The sequence below is a fragment of the Pan paniscus genome, chromosome 2 (assembly GCF_029289425.2).
Source record: "Pan paniscus chromosome 2, NHGRI_mPanPan1-v2.0_pri, whole genome shotgun sequence".
NCBI classification, from domain to species: Eukaryota; Metazoa; Chordata; class Mammalia; order Primates; family Hominidae; genus Pan; species Pan paniscus.
Window position 1 is genome coordinate 63,036,421 of NC_085926.1, and position 14,017 is coordinate 63,050,437.

General features: G+C 39.7%; 1 long non-coding RNA gene and 1 pseudogene across 2 annotated transcripts in view; one reads left to right on the top strand and one right to left on the bottom strand.

The window, feature by feature from the left end:
• The window catches only part of LOC134729972 (uncharacterized), a 171,520-nt gene that overhangs the window by 144,142 nt on the left and 13,361 nt on the right, over positions 1 to 14,017 (top strand). For both annotated transcript variants that reach the window (XR_010111554.1, XR_010111553.1), the window contains exon 3: positions 12,627 to 12,746. This is a non-coding gene — a long non-coding RNA (uncharacterized LOC134729972). The remainder of the gene's footprint in view (positions 1 to 12,626; positions 12,747 to 14,017) is intronic.
• LOC100970970 (keratin, type II cytoskeletal 8-like) lies at positions 2,686 to 4,160 on the bottom strand (annotated as a pseudogene).

Consider the following 14,017-nt stretch of genomic DNA (forward strand, 5'->3'; position numbering starts at 1 on the left):
GTGGGCATTGGGGGCTCCCTTTAAGTCTCAGAGGCTCTTCTGTGTAGTGAACTTCATGACTGACATGCTTCTTTACTGAGCTTTGTTGACTTATGGTTATAAAACAGTAATAGCCCGGCCCATTATTTTTCACAATTATGACTGCTGTTGGAATTCAGTCTAGACTTTGCTGTTGATTTCTCATTTTTTTCCCAGACATAAATTAATGAAATGGAATAGAAGGCTGAAAGATCACCATATGCACAATTCTCTTTGGATCTTAAGATCTCTGAGTCACAATTTTTCAATGACTGAAAAATGGCAGGGACACAACCTTTTATTTTCATCAGCTCATCAAAAATAATAAGAGGAAAATAAATTTTGAGTACATGGACATCAGATTTCTTTGTCTAAATACCTAACTTGGAATATTTTCTGCTGATGGCTCAATGCCTGGCTGTCTGACTTCTTAACTGAGGTTATTAGTAAAAGTAATATTTTTGAATTCTCAGCCCCACCACTATGGTATACATACTTTCTTAAATATGAATGCTTTAGAATTTTTAATCATGGATGATAGAAATAATGTTCATAGTGTTATGAACAAATAAATATAATGCCTTGATGACTCCATTTAGTATTTTTCTTCTAATGATCTCAAAAAAGATTTCCATAATCTATGTTATTTTTCATGTACTTTATTTATTTCCCAGGTGTGCAAATTGTGGCATGAAAAGTCTGAGAAATGTTTCAAAAGAAGATAATCAATTAATTTATTTAACTTTTAAGTTCAGGGGGTACATGTGCATGTTTGTTATATAGGTAACCTCAAGTCATTGGAGTTCGTTGTACAGATTATTTTGTCATCCATGTATTAAGCCTAGTACCCATTAGTTATTTTTCCCGATCCTCTCCCTCCCATCCTCCACCCTCCAGTAGGCCCCGCTGTGTGTTGTTACCACCCGCAATGTGTCCATGTGCTCTCATTTAGCTCCCACTTATAAGTGAGACCATGCTGTATTTGCTTTTCTGTTTCTGCGTGAGTTTGCTAAGGACAAAAGCCTCCAGCTTCATCCATATTCCCACAAAAGACATGATCTTATTCTTTGGTATGGCTGCTTAGTATTCCATGGCTATCTTTACCACATTTTCTTTATTCAGTCCACCATTGATGGGCATTTAGATTGATTTCATGTCTTTGCTATTGTGAATAGTGTGGTCATGAACATATGTATGCATGTGTATTTTTGATAGAATGATTTATATTCCTTTGGGTGTACACCCAGTAATGGGATTGCTGAGTCAAATGGTATTTCTGTTTTTAGGTCTTTGAGAAATCACCACACTGTTTTCCACAAGGGTTGAAGTAATTTACACTCCCACTAACAGTGTATAAGTGTTCCCTTTTGCCTGCAACCTCGCCTGCATCTCTTATTTTTTGACTTTTTAATAATAGCCATTTTGACTTGTGTGAGATAGTATCTCATTGTGGTTTTTATTTGCATTTCCCTAATGATCAGTGATGCAAGCTTTTTTTTATTCATATGCTTATTGGCTGCATGTAAGTCAAAAGAAGACACTTTAGATTCAAAGGCATGACTCTGAATTCTTTATCTTCTCCACTCTACCAGGCTGCTGGCTTTGACTATGCATTTTTGGATATGAGAAATAGAGTCTTAATTAAGACAATTCAAATAAAGTGAATAGCAAGCTGTCATAAGGATTTTTGTGAAGGCAATAAATGCAACAGGAAAGATTACACGTAACCTCCATGGATAAGATGCTTTGTTTTGCTTCCATGATGCAGAGGTTTTGTTTTCATTCATCATCGTGAATGAAAATGTTAACATATATTTAAATGAATAATAAAAACAATAGTATGAATAAAAATAGCTACCATTTATTGAGTGCACACCATGTGCCAATCATGATGCCAAGACCCTTACATAGATCAGTTTATCCTCTTAATAGTCCAATGAAGCTAGTAGTATTATCCCATTTTTACAGGTGAGAAAAATAGCAATTTTAGTAAATTAAATGTCCAGCTCAAGATTATACAGCTAGTAGGTAAAGGAACTGAGATGGAATTATAGAACTACAGATATAAAAGCCAGTGCCCTTAGCCACTACCAGAACCCAAAAACATGAGCTGCTGGAGACAAGCTAGATCTAGTGAGACGCTTAGTATTATCTCAGACCTTATTTCTTTTTCAGTCTTTCTTTCTGTCTCATGGACCACACACGGTCTTCTATTGCTTTTACTAATTTTCTTCTCTTCTCTCACTCTTGACTTGCCTATTCCCTCCTTCTTCCCTGAATGTTTTCTATTCAGACTATGACTTCTTCTTCCTTAGGGACTCTGCTTCTTCATAACTTGGGATTGCCATGACCTCTTGCATCTTAACTCTGTCTCAGAAGATTAAATCTATCTCATACTCTCATATTTTAAAAAAATCTATTTAATACTTTAAGCTTCAGTTCCTGTTGCCAATCACCTCATTTCTTATGAGTTTTAAAGTTCAAATTATCAAGATCAAGAATCCAGTTAGTCCAGCTCCTTTTCGGGGGCCAGCCTAGGTTACTGGGAAGCCTGTATATGCATTGACTGGGCTGAGGGCTAGGGCTGAGCCTGAGGTGGATCTTCTGTTCCCTGTGCTCCCCTGCACAGCAGCCTCCCTTATGGGCTATGGGGCAGCCGCAGGAGGGGCAGGCTGAGAGGGGCTGCCACAGCTTTTCACTTGGGCTGGATGTCAGAGGACTCGGACACCAGCTTCCCATCGCAGGTCTCAATCATCTTCACAACCACGGCCCTGGCGGAACTGGTGCGGCTGAAGGAGGGGGACCCCGCGCCAGAGCCAAAGCTGGAGCCCACGCCATAGCTGAGGCTGGGCTTGTGAGGCCCCCATAGGCTGAGCTCAGCACACCTCCATAGCCACTGGTGTTCTTCCTATGGATACTCCTGTTCTGCATCCCAGATTCCAGCCAGCTCTCCTTGCCCTCCAGCAGCTTCCTGTAGGTGGCGATCTCTATGTCCAGGGCCAGCTTGACGTTCATCAGCTCCTGGTATTCACGCAGCTGCCACGCCATGTCCTGCTTGGCCCGCTGCAGGGCGGCCTCCAGCTCGGACAGCTTGGCGTTGGCATCCTTAACCACCAAATCCCCGTGCAGCTCGGCATCTGCGATGGCGGCCTCCAGGGAAGCCCTCCGGTCAACATCAGCCTGGAGCTGGCTGATGTTCCCGTGTATCTAGGAGATCTCACTCTGTGCGCCGCAGGTCATCCCCGTGCTTCCCAGCCAGCGTCTGCAGCTCCTCATACTTGATCTGGTACATGCTCTCGGCCTCAGCCCGGCTGCAGTTGGCGATCTCCTCCTACTGTGCCTTGACCTCAGCAATGATGCTGTCCACGTCCAGGGAGCAGCTGTTGTCCATGGACAGCACCACAGACGTGTCTGAGATCTGGCACTGCAGCTCCCGGATCTCCTCTTCATATAGCTGCATGAGGAAGTTGATCTCGTCAGTCAGCCCTTCCAGGCGAGACCCCAACTCTACCTTGTTCATGGAAGCTTCATCTGCATCCTTCTTGATGAGGACAAATTCATTCTCCATCTCTGTACGCTTATTGATCTCAACCTCATACTTGGTCTTGAAGTCCTCTACCAGCGGCTGCATGTTGCCAAGCTGCGCCTCCAGCTTCAGCTTCTCCTGGCCCAGTCTCCAGCGGCCACCTAAGGTTGTTGACGTAGCTCTCAAACATGTTGTCCATGTTGCTCCGAGCCGTCTGCTGCTGCTGCAGGAGGCTCCACTTGGTCTCCAGCATCTTGTTCTGCTGCTCTAGGAACCTTACCTTGTCGACGAAGGAGGCAAACTTGTTGAGGGTCTCCATCTGCTCCTCCTGGGTGCGCACGGCCTGGATATTGGGGTCCACCTCCAGGTTAAGGGGGCTCAGCAGGCTTTGGTTGACCGGGACGGTGGTGATGCCTCCCACAACGCTGGTCCCACCATAGCCTCCACTCAGGCCACCTCGGAAGCTGCTGCTGCCCACTTAAGAGAAGTTCGAGGAGCTGAGCGGGCTGAACCAGGCAGAAATTCCAGGAGTGGAGAAGCTGCTTCTTGCTCCAATATGTAGTCTTTTATCCCTCACCTACCTCCTACCCTTCCCCCTTAAGTCCTCAAAGTCCATTATAACATTCTTATGCCTTTGCATCCTTATAGCTTACCTCCCACTTAGAACATATGGTATTTAGTTTTTTATTCCTGAGTTATTTCACTTATAATAATGGCCTCCAGCTCCATCCAAGTTGCTGCAAAAGACATTATTCCATTTCTTTTTATGGCTGAGTAGTATTCCATGGTGTATATATACAACATTTTCTTTATCCACTTGGCCGATGGGAACTTAGATTGGTTCCACATTTATGCAATTGCAAATTGTGCCACTATAAACGTGTGTGCATGTGTCTTTTTCATATAATGACTTCTTTTCCTTTGGGTAGATATCTAGTAGTGGGACTGCAACATTGAATGGTAGTTCTACTTTTAGTTCTTTAAGGAATCTCCATCCTGTTTTCCATAGTGGTTGTACTAATTTACATTCCCACCAGCAGTGTAAAAGTGTTCCCTTTTCAGCAAATCCATGCCAGCATCTATTGTTTTTTCACTTTTTAATTATGGTCACTCTTGCAGGAGTAAGGTCGTATCTCATTGTGGTTTTAATTTGCATTTTCCTGATCATTAGTGATATTGAGCATTTTTTTCATATGTTTTTTGGTTGTTTATATATCTTATGTTGAAAATTGTCTATTCATTCCTTTGCCCACTTTTTGATAGAATTATTTGTCTTCGCCTTCTGAATTGAGTTACCTGTAGATTATGGATATTAGTTCTTTTTCAGATGCATAGTTTGTGAATATTTTCTCCCACTCCGGAGTTCTCTGTTAACTCTGTTGATTATCTCTTTAGCTGTGCAGAAGCTTTTTAGTTTAATTACGTCCCATCTATTTATTTTTGTTTTTGTTGCATTTGCTTTTGCGTTCTTAATCATGAATTCTTTGCCTAAGTCAATGCCTAGAAGAGTTTTTCCAATGTTATCTTCTAGAATTTTTATGGTTTCAGGTCTTAGATTTAAGTCTTTTATCCATCTTGAGTTGATTTTTCTATAAGGTGAGGGATGGGGACCCAGTTTCATTCTTCTACATGTGGCTTGCTTAGCTGGGACTTCTTAAACTGTATATAATATACACTTTATGTAAAAAAATAATATGTAACATAGTTTAATGTTTTATATATATATTATATATAGAGAGAGAGTTTAAAAATAAAAGGAAATGTTTATGCTCGATTCAGCAGTGCTACCAAGTAACAGGGACTTTCTTTCTTTTCCTCTAGCCTTATCTTCCCTTTCTGTTAGTATCACTCTCAAGTAAAATTCTTCTACATACAGCTTATGGAAACTGAGACCTTATATTTCTACGTGTACAGGTTTAGCAAAAAGAGGAACTATGCCTCTATTTTTCAACAAAATACACAAGTCCTAGTAATAAAACCCAGATTGTGTCTCAAAGGCTCATATTGTGTATGGACCCATTCTTGATCCAACCATAGTAGTTGGGTGAGTAAGGAGGCAATGAAATGCTCACATAAGCCAAATTAATAACTTGTCCCCCACAGAAGCTGGAGTTGAGATGAAACCAATACTATATAAACATTTTGGACTGTAAGTAGGATAAGGGAGATTTTTCAGAGGAAAATTGGGGGTTCCCCTCTGAAGAGCAAATGAGTCATGGGCCTACAGATTTTTCCACCACAGCTTGGACCTGCTATGCTGGGTTTTGAGCCTGGAAAGGGAGTAAAGACTCATGCTTTCTATTCTAGGTCACCAGTAGCCTTATCATTAATAAAATTAGTAGAGATAAAGGAAATTAAACTTTTCCTATGTAAACCTTGGTATAAGACCTACAGCATGATTTCCATTTCAGAACTTAGTAGTGTGACAGCTCCTCGGCTGAAATGAACAGGTACAGTAGGTCAGACGGCTTCAGGAAAGCCCAGTTTCTTCATCTCTCCAAAAGATGATTGGATGGGTTCTGCTCCCTATTATAGGAAGAAACAAGGTCTTTAAAGAAAATACAGATGGAAAAACAGGAGGCTGAGGTGTGAGAGGAGGCAGATCATCTGGGAAAAATGGATTTTTTAAAAGTTTTGGTTATATTTCTGATTAGTTATGTGACCTCAGGCAAATTACTTAATAACTTTGGGCATCTTCATTTGAAAGACGATGAAATTGAATTTTTTTTATTGTTTCTATTACTTTGCTGAAATTCCCCATCTGTTCACACATCTTGTCCATCATTTATTCTAGTTTTTAACCTACATTTTATCATTCTTTAAATTCTCTATGTTATACTACTAACATTTGGCTTATCTCTGAGTATGTCTCTATTGATTATTTCTTATACTGACCATGGGTCACATGTTCTTCCTTCTTCAGTGTCTCTCTCTTTTTTTTTTTTTTTTAACTGTGTCTTATGTACTACATGCAAAAGATCAGGAGAGACATAAGTAAGCAATATTTGCCTCCAGAAAATGACATGTTCCTTATTCTGTGAGGCTAATGGTGTTGGGAGCTGAGTCAATCTAATCTAGTTTTAGCTTTGATGAAGCATTAGTTTGATTCAGTTCACCTGAAAAATTTTAACTTCACAAGGACTTGAGATGTGAGTACTGGTAAGACTTGTGGGATCTCTGTCTCAGAGCCTCTCCTGGCATTTTGAATTTGGGTGCTGTTTAGAAATTTATTTCCTACCACATTCACATGTCTTAAAAACATCTTCCTTAACAGCCAGGACTTTTTAAGTTGTATATGATAATATATATGTTATGTAAAATATAATATGTAATATACAGTTTAGTGTTTTATGTATATACATAATAGAGAGTTGAAAAATAAAAGGAAATGTTTATGCTTGATTAAAGCATAAACTTTATGGAATTTCTCTTAGTCCTCCTGCCCCACATTCAGCCTTTGGAGCACCAGTGAAAGTTGGAGAGCCAACTTGTTGAAAACCTGAGATCACCTGGATGACTTTCTCTTAGTTCTCCTGCACTGCTGTTATTCATCAGAATAACACACTCAAGCACACAGAAAAAGCCTCTGTGAAAGAACTGGAGAATGGGTGCAAAGTTTATCTGTGTTTGAGGCTTCTTGGGATTATAATCTCTCATGATGCTTGCATCCAGTCATTAAAAATTTATTGAAAGTTAGCCTAGTTTATCTTCATTAGCATTTTACTAGATTTTCCTTCCTCCCCCAATACTACCAGGGTTAAAGTAATTGTTTTCCTCTGTTAGGAAGGTCTTACCACTTTCTGGAATTTAGCTTTTTAGGTTTCCTTGCACTCTCAGACTTCTGTAGCTTATCCAGTGTACCCTTCTTAGGGATACTTTGGAAATGATGGTCTTCTAGGCCCTAATCCTAGGTCATTTTGAATGATACCTTCTAAATTCTAAAGTCATTGGCAATCTGAATAAACAGTTAGAGACAATGCGGACATTAGATATTTGTGTAATCAGAAACTGCCTCATAACTTCTCTTTTTGGCTTTTTGATAGTTGAATAATAGACTCAGCAACACAGCAACTAACAGGAAAAAGGGGATGATGTAAGGTGAGATACCAACACTTGCTTAAGGCAATCCTAGTCAGGACCCAGCATGACTAAAGCACATAGTGGTTTTGTTCTTATTGGGTTTTGGCTGCTTTATTTTTATTATGATTGTTTTTTTCTATTATAAGTATTATTTTGTTTGAGGCAAATAAAATGTCTTCTTTATATGACAGGTGTTAAGGTGGTTACTTTTGCTTTTAGCAAACGCATAGGAGGAAAATCTAAGCTATATTCTATGAAAAAGAGCTAATTTTGACCAAATATCAAGCAGCTACGTCATGAGTGGAGTTAGCATCGCTGATGGGTCTCTACACTAGAGATAGAGTTATTTTGGATCTGCTGCTGCGTTGTTGCATAGGGAAAAGAGAAAAACAAACAAACAAACACTTTATACCCCAGAAAAGTGGAGGACAGAGGTTTGACTGATATCTCAGCCTTGAGGCACTGACTCTCTCTTGCTGACTCAAGAATTCATGCCCCTGAGGATTCTAGGTCTAACTTAAGCTCCCAATATTCCTGCTCTATTAATTAAATCATCCACTTCACATAGGCATAAGGAGATTCTACTTACTTTTGAAAAGTCTAACCTTTCCAGCACTTTCTCACATTTCTTAATGTTGGCCTTTTATAGGATGAATAGTTCAGTCCCCAGAAAGTCTATTAAATCATTTACAAGGGCAAATGAATGACATTATGTGCAAGGTGAGTTTGCAGCAGAATTGATTATTTTCTCAGCTGATATCAGTGGAAATCTACTGAGTCTCTACTGTGTTGGTGAAAAACAGATCATGTTTGACAAATGTGGCTGTATATTTTTATACATTTCCTCTATTGCCTGATAAGTGGGAGTGAGGGAGGTGGAATTTATCTGAATATTTGTAAAGTGCATGACACTGAGCACATAGGTGGAATGATTTATGAAACTAGTAATGCTTCCTTTCTTGGGAGAGTAGAAGTCATCTAGATCAGTGCTTAGAAATATAGGCTTTGGAGTCACCTGGGTTTAAGTCCTGATTGCACCATTTGTTTGGGCAAATTTCTATGTCCTAATTTTCTCAGGGTAATAGAGGTATCTATTATTTATCTCTTGTTGTTCTTTTGAATATGTACAATAGTATTTGTATAGAATTTTGCACAGTGCCTGGCACATAGTTGGTTCTAAGTGGTAATTATTATAATAGGAGGAAATTAGAAGGCTTCAAGAAAACCCAATAGCTAGTATCATAATAACTCTCATGGACTTTCTTCAGTTGTACACTCATTTTATTCTAGCCTGGAGGTGTGATTGAATATTTTCTGCCAGTACAATTGACTAGCAGAGAATTAGTTGCTCAAAATATGTTCAACTTTATAATGCATAAGATTTAGCCTGAGTGTCTGGTTTGATATTCTATTTAGGTCCTGCACAATTCAATATTAAATGGAGTTTCTACCCTAGCATGAAAGGAGGAAGAGAGAAAATCGGCTCCAGGTGAAATTCGGCTCCAACATTCCCCAAATATTAGAGTGAGACCACCTGGAATTCAAAATGTTATTGTAGGTAACTGACAGCTGAATATTGGAAGGTATAGAAAATGGAAGGCTAAGGGGGACACTATTTCTATGCCTATACTCAGGTGAGAATGTTATCAGGGTCATGAGTTATAGATCCTGCATAATGATGCCAAACAGCACAAAAGAACAGTTATTAATATTGTATCGGATTCTTTAGCTATCTCCTTACCCCCTTCCCATTACCAAGAAGAGAGGCAAGAGGCAGAGTGCATGATGGTTAAGATAAGCCAAAAGGCTGGCATCAGGGAATCTGGATTTGAATCTTTGTATTGCCTTTTTGTACATCCTAGGCCTCAGTTTCCCCAACTGAAACACTGTAGTAATAATGCTTACATTACTGGGTTCTTGTGAGTTAAAAGAAGAAAAGGTATGTAAAATATGATGATCAGTATAGCTTAATTTTTCTTTTTAATTCAGAAGAAAAGCTCAGTCTTATATATTCCCCCCTCTTAAGGCTGACGGTGCATAAAGAACTGGATGTCAGGTGAGGTGATTCTGGGCCATAAACCACATTTTCAACTATACACTCACAGTGGTTATTACCTGGGGTCTGCATAGAAGAATAGAAAAGGTGATGAGGGAGCATTTCTTACTTTATTTTCTGAATTCAGGCTAAGTATCTAGCTGTGTGTAAGAGCTTTGAAATCTGCAAGGTATCATTGGTGTCAGTGCCAAGAATAAAACTGTGCCAAACCACCAATGACTGCCCTGGCTTAGCCAAGCATTGATCAGTCAAGGCTCAAGGCTTTGAGATATGTGCTAGGAGCTGTTCTTGGGAAAAAGAATCACTGACTATAGAGTCAGCAAGCCAGTAACAATGTGCTCATCCTTTCATCAGGGATGTCAGAGGATGCTCATAGGTACCAAGGGGCTTGCTTGCAGCAGATACTCACAGTCAAGACATCTCCCTTTATGAGCCCTTTTGTGGTCTCCCACCATTTCTGTCCATCTGTGGAGTAAAATTTCTTATTTCAATAGAGAAAGTTTTCAATTACTGGCTGCTATCCTAATTATATAAAAAGTTAGATGCCCAGAACAACAGAATGGAATCTTAACACACTGTCTCACTTATCTTTGTGGTTCCCTGGGCTTAGCACAAAGCTTAACATACTGATTCTTTCAAAAAAATTTGTTGATCATCTCCTTTATATTCTCACATCTATTTACGTACAGAGACATCCAACCTAATTTATCATGCTCATTATGCAGATAAGAATATTGATGTTCAAAGAGGGGAAGGAACTTGCTCAGGATTACATCCCTACTCAGTAATTGAGTAACGCTAGAGTTCTTTGATTGCAAGCAACAGCTATCCATTGCAGTAACTTAAGCAATAGGCAGATAAATCAACAGACAAGTAAGAAGATACTAGACAATTTGTGGAATTGAAGGGAGAGCTTAAGGTTTAGGTTTTGGAAAAGCATGGATAAGCATCCTGAGGGGTCTTGATGGCAGGAACTCACAAGTAGTCTCTCCATGATTCTGCCATCAGGTCTTCCATCCTCAGCCACCTCATGTATGTGACTCCCCAAGATTCAAAATTCTGGAGGGAGATTCTGATTGTCATCAAGTCAAATCTTCAGTCCTTTACCTAAGCTGTGGTCAGGGACTCTGGATTCCATGATTGACATCCGTCCAGAACACACAGGGTCAGAGTCAGGGTCAAATTCTCAAAGGATGCCGAGAAACCAGAAAGACGAACAAAAACATGTATGAAAAGAGTATACACTGCCTGTTTCAAACAGAACAAACCCTTTCCCAAGGGCAAAAATTTAACTTTAAAACATATGCAATTTTTCTAAAAAGTTTAGGTACCCGCTTGATATAAAATGATTCCTTTAATGAATGTAGCTTCAGACCGATGGGTAATGATCAAGGCCCTTGGGGCTACCTCCAGCTTTTCTTCCTGATGCATGGCCCTGTTTCTGTGTTGGAAGTAAGGAAACTTGCTGTTCCAGGGCTTAACCTATATCTAGAGAATGATTCAGATATAATGAAGAAAGTACCTGGTGTTATAATATCTTAGCCCTTGCTGAGCATTTCAATCCCTTAACAAATCCTATTTGCAGGATTTTTAAAAACTGTATTACTCATATCTTGGAGAAAACCGGGGGTATTCTGAAGTAAAACTTTGACCCAGGGAGAAAGCACATTAGCTTGAGGATGAAGAGGACTGGGTTTGGGTTTGCCATTTGCTAGTTTGGACAAGGCTGCTTTACCCTCCTTGACCTCAATTTGTTAATTTATATTATTAATGAAGATGTTGAACTACACGCTTTTTATTGAAATAGTATGACAAGTAAATGTGAAGATAAATAAATGCCTTAAAACTTAATAAAACTAAATTTCACTTTACGGATGAGCCTTACTTTCATCCTTTTAAACACAATTTTGAGACATACAAAAACAGACAAGATAGACACCAAACAAACTTCAAAAAAATTATTTAAATTGCTTATCTATCCTGGCTCCGAGACAATGCAAATCATCATTGATATACTATGGCCACTACCTCTGCCCTCTGATGAACTGGTTGTTTTGAATGCCTGAGCACTCTTAGAAGCCCTCTCTCCTCACTACTACTTCCCTAAGTTACGAGTAACTTGGATAAACTGGTGGGCACAGAGGGTTAACGGCCCACCCACCCTCTTTTTAATGACTTTCTCAGAAACAGAAATGTGAGGCAATGTTGGTATTCAATCATAACTCTTGGATCTCATTTGAGGCTCTTGGGCAAGTTCCTCTCTGAATGTAAACATTAAACAGCAAATAAGCATAAACAAAGAGAACATTATTAGAGAGATTCTACAAATATCATATAGATTCTTTCTTTTTATGTGTACAATTAAACTTCTTTGGTGGTGCCTATAGAGTTTAATACTCATATTTTATTTCCATCACTGCAAGGAGATAGGAAGTAACATTGGATGTCAGCAGGTCTTCTTGAATAACCCAGACACTCTTCTGAATTCTAACAATAGAGCCTTAAGCCTTTTTCTCAAGGAACCCACAGGTGGTGGGGTGTGGAGAGGGAGTGCTCTCCATTATCCCTTCAATGCATGATAAATAGTTGTAATCAATATCTACCTGTAAGTTTGGCTAAAAACCAGCTTCTGCAAAGCCCAGCCAGGAGCTCAAGTGTTCTGTTCCCCCAGCTGTCAATCAGAGTAGGGAGGGCATGAAGGAGACATAGGAGATAGATTCATGAAGAATACTTGTTACTTTTATATGTGATCTGCAACTTTAAGAATTTTTTTCCTGATACTACCAAAATGAATTCATCAAAAGATAGCCTAATGATGAGACTTTTCTGACACTTTGCTGTTATTAGACTCCAGGGAGTAAATGTCTTATTATTATAAAAAGGGAAATTATGAGCTTTTTCTCCAAGAGCTATAAGACAATCTTATCTTCATTTTCATTCTTCCAGGTGGTTATGTTGAACATGTAAATATTCTCCCTGCTGTGAGTATTACTGCAGCTGCCCAAAGATGCTATATTTTAAAGATGTGGATACAGGAAGATAAAAGCATCAGAAACACTGCATGAGGTAAGACTGTCCTGGCTGCCAGGGTCTTGGTTTAGACAGTGGGAGCAATGGGACTTTTGCTGGGACAATGTTGAAGCTGTACTTTGTCTTAGTCAAGGTTTGTTTTTTGTTACAATTATCATATGTCTCCTCAAATGAGCTGAAATATTAAGAGGCTATAGTATAAGGATACAGGAGCATTTTATGGGGTGTTAATTATAGTCTGACCTCTGAAGAGTCTGGGTTTGAAAAATTGAGTATCTATTCTCTGTCTCTCCTCTCTCTCTCTCTGAGGCCATATGGTCTCTCATTTTCATTTATTTTTGCACCTCCGCTTCATTCTTCTCTTGATTTTCGACACTCCTGCTGAATCTCCATCTCTGCCCATATGGCAGAAGACAGCTGCCCCTGGCTTCCTTATTCACATGCCCTTGACATTCACATGTCAAGCAGGGAGTGAAGACTAAAACTCTCACATCTTTTTCTTCAAGCTCCTAGGAAAGAGTCTCTGATCAGCCCAGTTGGGCCCATTTTATCTACCTATGGTTTAATCAGGAATTTCATGGAAATCCTAAAGGCCAAATGCGGACCCCCAAGAAAAAAGAATTCCTTAGGTAGCATTGTGGTGAGCACTTCATGGGCATTGTCTTTGTCTAAAGTTCATAGAAATCCTATGAGGTTGCTATCACAGTCTAATTTTCTATGTAACCCAAAGCAGAGTCTCAAGCAGTTAAGTAATTTGCCCAGGATCACACACTCACTTTTATTTCTTTTAGAGACAGAGTCTCACTCTGTTGCTCAGGCTGGAGTGCAGTGATACAATCATAGCTCACTGCAATCTCAAACTCCTATGCTCAAATGATCCTCCAGCCTCAACCTCCTGAGTAGCTAGGGCTACAGGCATTTGTCACCACAACAAGCTAAATTTTTGTTTCAATATTTTATTTTTTTGTAGAGATGGGGTCTTGCTCTGTTGCCCAGGCTGGTCTTGAACTCTTGGCCTCAAGTGATCCTCCTGCCTAGGCCTCCCAAAGCACTGGGATTACAGGTGTGAGCCACTGCTCTCAGCTCCCTCACCTTCCCCCTCAAGCTTTTTACCACTAACATCTCTTGCTCTTAAACAAAGTTTATCAAATTTCAGTCAGCATCAGAATCACTTGCAGGGCTCATTGAAACCAAGATATTTGGGCCCTATATTCAGAAATATTGATTCTGTAGGCCCAGGAATAAGGCTGAGAATGTGCATTTCTAACAAGCTCTTTTGTGAAGCTGATGCTGTTAGTCCAAGGTCC